The sequence below is a fragment of the Rhinichthys klamathensis genome, unplaced genomic scaffold, assembly GCF_029890125.1.
Source record: "Rhinichthys klamathensis goyatoka isolate OS25496 unplaced genomic scaffold, OSU_Roscu_1.1 h1tg000132l_1, whole genome shotgun sequence".
In the NCBI taxonomy this organism is placed as follows: Eukaryota; Metazoa; Chordata; class Actinopteri; order Cypriniformes; family Leuciscidae; genus Rhinichthys; species Rhinichthys klamathensis.
In genome coordinates this window covers 1,363,005-1,370,133 of record NW_026606667.1, presented here as the reverse complement: position 1 = coordinate 1,370,133, position 7,129 = coordinate 1,363,005, and positions in this window count along the sequence as shown.

Here is a 7,129-nt window from a genome sequence, read left to right as displayed (position 1 = left end):
TCTTCACCCCTGTGGTGGAGGGATGTCGAAAAAGCTGTCAATGATCCAGTTCAATTACTGCTGCTCATATTATATACTGTAGGCTCAAGATGATTGAGCTCAAGACTGAATGATTAGGCTTTCTCCCAATTTACATTGAGAACTTCGTTAAATGAGTTCAGTAAGTAAGCACAGAATTGGCTACTATTCATGTTTTTCGATTGTATGTAAAAGTGAGCAAAAGTATGTTTCTTTTGTCTGATGAAACAAATGCATTACAGCAGTAAGCACAAGGCAGGAGTAGGACAGGATCTTGCAAAAGCGGGATTAAGTGATGAATTTACTCTACAAACAATTTTTAATCTTGTGTATTACAACTTTTTAATGCAATGTGACACCCATGCTATCCATGTCTTTTAGGCAGCATGATCTTAAAGAAGTTCACTTTAAAATGAAAATTTTAAACTCACCCTCAAGCCATCATAGATGTATATGACTTTCTTCTTTCAGACGAATACAATCAGAGTTATATTATTATTAATAAGCATCCTGACGCTTCTGAGCTTTATAATGGCAGTGGATTGCGACCAACAGTTTGAAGCTCAAAAAAGTGCATCCATCCGTCATAACCGAACTCCACACGGCTCCGGCGGGTTAATAAAGGCCTTCTGAAGCCAAGCCATGAGTTTGTGTAAGAAAAATATTCATATTTAAAACTTTATAAAGTAAAATAACTCGCTTCCGGCCAAACGAACATACAGATTTGACATAAGTGTAAAGAGCAACTTATGCGAGTAATGTGACGTACTGCTGACATTTAAGCTACGCCATGACGCACTGCGCTACTTTTGACGTCACAAGTTCATATGCCAGAAGCCATATCACCCTTAAACCCAAGACTGGTCGCCCACTGAAGCTAAGCAGGGCTCAGACTGGTTAGTACCTGGATGGGAGACCTCCTGACAAAACCAGGTTGCTGTTGGAAGAGGTGTTAGTGAGGCCAGCAACACCTCTATAAGTAACTTTGCAACTACATGTCAACTAACTCTCATTAGAGTACTAGTAGACTGTCAGTAGACTGTTAGGTTATGGTTAGGTGTTAGGGTTCGGGTTAGTAGAATAAGTTGACTTGTAGTTGCCAAGTTACTTATAGTCAGTAGAATATCTGTTGGGGGAGCATCAAAATAAAGTGTTAGCAGATATCAAGCATGCAGTCGACTAATAATCTAGTGAGAGTTAGTTGACATGTAGTTGCAAAGTTACGTATAGTTAATAGAATGTCTAAAGTGCACTATCGAAATAAAGTGTTACCATATTTTCTTTACACAAACTCATGGCTTTGCTTCAAATGGCATTTATTAACCCGCCAGAGTCGTGTGGAGTTTGTTTATGACGGATGGATGCACTTTTTTGAGCTTCAAACTGTTGGTTGCAATCAACTGCCATTATAAAGCTTGGAAGGGCCAAGACATTTATAAATATAACTCTGATTGTATTCGTCTGAAAGAAGAAAGTCATATACATCTAGGATGGATTGAGGGTGAGTAAATCATAGGCTAATTTTCATTTTAAAGTGAACTACTCCTTTAACTCTAGTGATAAAGCTCAAAGTCAGATCTTTACCCTGCTTTTCTGACATGCAAATGGAAGTAGTCAGAGGTGTTGCCCCATCACAACCACTACCCTCGATGTCTACCAGTGCATGGCAGGAGATTCAAAGGATGATTACCCCATGCAGGCTGACCCAGCCCTGTTCCACACACCATCTAAACACCTTCACAAGGACGGGTCTGCGGTGCCGCTGGGATCTGCGTTGGGTCCTGTGCTGGGGCAAAGCATGAGAGATTGAGCGCTTCGGATCATGTCCCCTCCTCTCCATCTGCTCGACAGAGCTGCTGTCAGACAGTGCCCAGTAATGAAGGCTGTCATGAAGGTTACACACATCTACTGCTCTGGACCTCCTCCTGTTTACCCCTCCACCCACACCACCAAAGAGAAGCAGAAGAACCTTTGACAAGTCCAACAAAAACTTGTGCCTTTCGAAGTATTCACTGGAAATGTTTGCAGGGCATGTTGTAGTTGTCATCCATTCAGTAAATGGCATTTGTATTCTTATCAACATTATAACTGTGCATAAATGCATGCATGTCAAATATTTAAAGTTGAATCGAACAAAAGAGACCAGAGAGAAGCAGAAGAACCTTTGAGAAGTCCTGCTCAAATAATATTGCTGTCTTAAGTATTGACTTGAAATGTTTGCTGTTAGTGCACTGTATGTTGTAGATTTCATCCATTCAGTGAATCAACATTATTACTTTGCTAAAATGCATGCATGTCAAATATTTAAAGTCAATCGAACAAAAATGCAAATTGAATTAATTGAATATGCCGATTAATGAATCAAATTAATTTCAATTAATCACTATATTTGATGAGAAGATTATTCAAGCGCATACTTAATCACAGTAAACAATTATTCTGTCATTTGACAGTTTATTAGCCTTTACTCTATCCTGTTTACTTTTCAATTGCTGCATTCATTTATATTATAGACTGTGTGACATGCATGTATAATGACTTCATTTTTGCTTTAACAGCTTAGTTGTTATCTGATGCAGAACTTATTTTTAATGCATATCTTATGATCTGTGTCCATATTTTCAGATAAAATAAGAATAATCCAATGAGATGCAGTACCTACTACACTAGCATTTCCACAGGCTTTTATATTTTGGTATAAAATATATACCAAATATATCCCAAAATATACCCCATAAAAAATAAATAAATAAATATATATATATATATATATATATATGTATATTTGTTTTTATATATTGTGATAAATACATTACTGTGATATAACCCAGCCCCCGCCCCCAAAAAAATAAAAAATAAATATATATATATATATATAGTGATAAATACATCACTGTGATATAACCCCCCCCCCCCCCCCCCCCCCAAAGAAAAAAAGAATATATATATATATACACTCACCTAATGGATTATTAGGAACACCTGTTCAATTTCTCATTAATGCAATTATCTAATCAACCAATCACATGGCAGTTGCTTCAATGCATTTAGGGGTGTGGTCCTGGTCAAGACAATCTCCTGAACTCCAAACTGAATGTCAGAATGGGAAAGAAAGGTGATTTAAGCAATTTTGAGCGTGGCATGGTTGTTGGTGCCAGACGGGCCGGTCTGAGTATTTCACAATCTGCTCAGTTACTGGGATTTTCACGCACAACCATTTCTATGGTTTACAAAGAATGGTGTGAAAAGGGAAAAACATCCAGTATGCGGCAGTCCTGTGGGCGAAAATGCCTTGTTGATGCTAGAGGTCAGAGGAGAATGGGCCGACTGATTCAAGCTGATAGAAGAGCAACTTTGACTGAAATAACCACTCGTTACAACCGAGGTATGCAGCAAAGCATTTGTGAAGCCACAACACGCACAACCTTGAGGCGGATGGGCTACAACAGCAGAAGACCCCACCGGGTACCACTCATCTCCACTACAAAGAGGAAAAAGAGGCTACAATTTGCAAGAGCTCACCAAAATTGGACAGTTGAAGACTGGAAAAATGTTGCCTGGTCTGATGAGTCTCGATTTCTGTTGAGACATTCAGATGGTAGAGTCAGAATTTGGCGTAAACAGAATGAGAACGTGGATCCATCATGCCTTGTTACCACTGTGCAGGCTGGTGGTGGTGGTGTAATGGTGTGGGGGATGTTTTCTTGGCACACTTTAGGCCCCTTAGTGCCAATTGGGCATCGTTTAAATGCCACGGCCTACCTGAGCATTGTTTCTGACCATGTCCATCCCTTTATGGCCACCATGTACCCATCCTCTGATGGCTACTTCCAGCAGGATAATGCACCAAGTCACAAAGCTCGAATCATTTCAAATTGGTTTCTTGAACATGACAATGAGTTCACTGTACTAAAATAGCCCCCACAGTCACCAGATCTCAACCCAATAGAGCATCTTTGGGATGTGGTGGAACGGGAGCTTCGTGCCCTGGATGTGCATCCCACAAATCTCCATCAACTGCAAGATGCTATCCTATCAATATGGGCCAACATTTCTAAAGAATGCTTTCAGCACCTTGTTGAATCAATGCCACGTAGAATTAAGGCAGTTCTGAAGGAAAAAGGGGGTCAAACACAGTATTAGTATGGTGTTCCTAATAATTCTTTAGGTGAGTGTATATATATATATATAGTGATAAATACATTACTGTGATATACCCCCCCCTATATAACTTAGCATAGTGTGCATCTAAACTACTGTATCTAGTCTACAGCATACAGTACATTCACATATTAGCTGTGGTGAATCTTGTTTAAACATTCCAGTCAGTCTCAGGAACAAACAGGAGAGTTAATTCCAGCCGGCCTCGGCACTGACACAGCATACAGAGCGAGCTCTGATTGGACTGTGTTGCTGTGCAATATGTGATGCTTTATGGCTCAAAGAATCCAATTCTAATCCACAGCAAACAACAACAGTAAAACATCCACTGAGAACCTCAGATGTAGCCAGATGGTGCTGGGCATCAGAATAATCCGTCACTTTTTTCCTGTGGAAATTACAGTCTGCTTCTTTGTAAAAGGGAAATATTGACACAGCTTTTTGAGATACACACAACTTGTTTTTCTGGTGTTATGTGATGAAATAATGTAGATTTAATTAATGTTACCTCACATGTTTTTTGATTCTGTCAGTTTTGTTTGAAATCGAAGGGTTAAAATAAAATAATAAAAAACCCTTAATGGGGAAGTATTACTACTGGCCGGCACTCACATTGAACTGAATGTTCGCGGGCCGTAGCACGCTTACGTCATTGACGATGCATTTTTTTGTTTTGTGCGAAAAGTGCGTTTGCTGATAGACTGATGTATCATTTTTGCTGCACAGCGATTTTCACTTGATTGTACTGCGCATAGAAGATTATTATGGAGGACGCTGACTTTGAAGGAAGAATTTGCATCTTTACTCACAAACTACAAATCCTGTCCATCAATGAGGTGCCAGACCTGTTAATATACTCGGATATTCGCTCAGCTGTTCCGAGCTCCGGCGAAGTTAGCGAAGTTATTCAATCAACAGCAGGGAATGAGTTTCTGTTTTTATTTTGTTGTTTTATTCATATTAACAGCATATACACAGTTGGTACTGTATTGTCATGATCCCAGCCTGTGTTCCTCTGGTCTTGTGTGGACTTTATTTCCCGTTCTGTGCCGTGTTTTGTAGTCCTTTGCAGTTTTTCTTGTTAATTCGTTTTTGATTATTCCCCCTTGTTTGCCAATTTCCCCTTGTGTGTTTAAACCCCAGTGTTTCTTGTGTTCTTTATCGAGTCTTGTTCCTGTGTTATGTATGGTGCATTCATTATGTTCCTGGTTCTCTGGCCATCATGTTTGATTTGTTTATGTTTATTTTTTGACAATAAAACACTGTATTTGGATCAGCTCTCCTTTGCTTTTGAGTTCACCCTATAAATGTATATTATGCTGCTTTCACTTTAATGCGGAGATCTGATATACACATGCAATTTCTTTCCATGTTGTTTACGTTCACAGACATAACTGACAGTGTTTGTGAACTTGCTGTGTTTTGACACAACCTTGTGTGTATTTGACAATTTAAGCGCAATACAGGTGAAGAAGAACAGTATATTTTTCCTCCCACTCAAAAATGGGCATTTATAACATGGTGTAATACATTATCTGTGGTGTATTTTGAGCTGAAACTTCATAGATTATACCATGGACACCTGAGACCTAAAAGGAGCATAATAAGTTCACTTACAGTCTAATCCCTTACGAAAAGAAAATATATTTCCCTATATATTTATGATCAATATATTAAATGGTTTAACTTATATTTCAAAATATACAGATATGTTGTGTTAATATATTACAATATATTGAATAATATAAGGAATTGCCGTTTTCATATATTGAAAAATATGTGACAATATATTTACTAATATATCCTAATGCATGTAATTTTAAATTCATCAATACACTTCATAATAAATAGATGTATATGTGATCAGATATGGTTCTTCATGTGTAATATATTGCAGATATATTTACTCATGCACTATAAACACACAGATATTCTTTTTATTTACACTATAAATATTTCATGTTTTAAAAATCCTAGTTTGCACAAGTACACCTGCATGTATTAAAGTATTCAGCGAAGAGACCATCACTGTGCTGAGGAGGGTAGATCCAATACTTCTAAATTGTAATATTAATTATAATAATAAACACTCTTCAGAACAATGGTAACCCCAAAAACTCAGACATACCAGAAAACATTTTAAATTCCAAAATAATAGAACAGTAAACACTAACAAATCTCCCCCTATATTAGAATTGTGCAAAACACATTAAATAACACTTCATTTCAACATTTGCTCTCCTTTTAACAGTCAGAAGCAAAGCATGCTGGGAACTAGAAATCTGTTGTAACTCATTCCATGAATGTGTGTATTTATGTACAGTATGTGTGAATATACATTCACATTTATATGAAAAATGTATGTGCATATTAACACAATAAAGAATAAAACTTTGTGAATTAATGCTATTTTTATTTTCATTTATAAATATTTTATATGTATTCATATATAGCCATACATTGTCAATGCATATATTGCAGTATATTAAAATAACATGAGCACTAGTTTCCCATATATGGAAATGTATTATGTAAAAATATCACATTATATTTTCCAGTTTATTCCCATATATTTTTGTTCCGTGAGGGATGCTTGTCAAGGTTATTTCACACTCTCTATTTTTTTTCTCTGCTGTGCTTTTATTTGACGAAAACAGCATGTTTTTCCTCCTACTCAAAAATGGGCATTTACAACATGGTGTAATACATTATCTGTGGGGTATTTTGAGCTGAAACTTCACAGACTTATACAATGGACACCTGAGACCTAAAAGGAGCATAATAAGTTCACTTACAGTCTTATCCCTTACGAAAAGAAAATATATTTCCCTATATATTAATGATTAATGATAAAATTTTACGTCTTTGCTTCCAAAGAGGTCTAATACTGGGATAAAACTAGTATCATGTTGCCTTTCCCCATTCATCTCCATGCTATCCTGAACATACA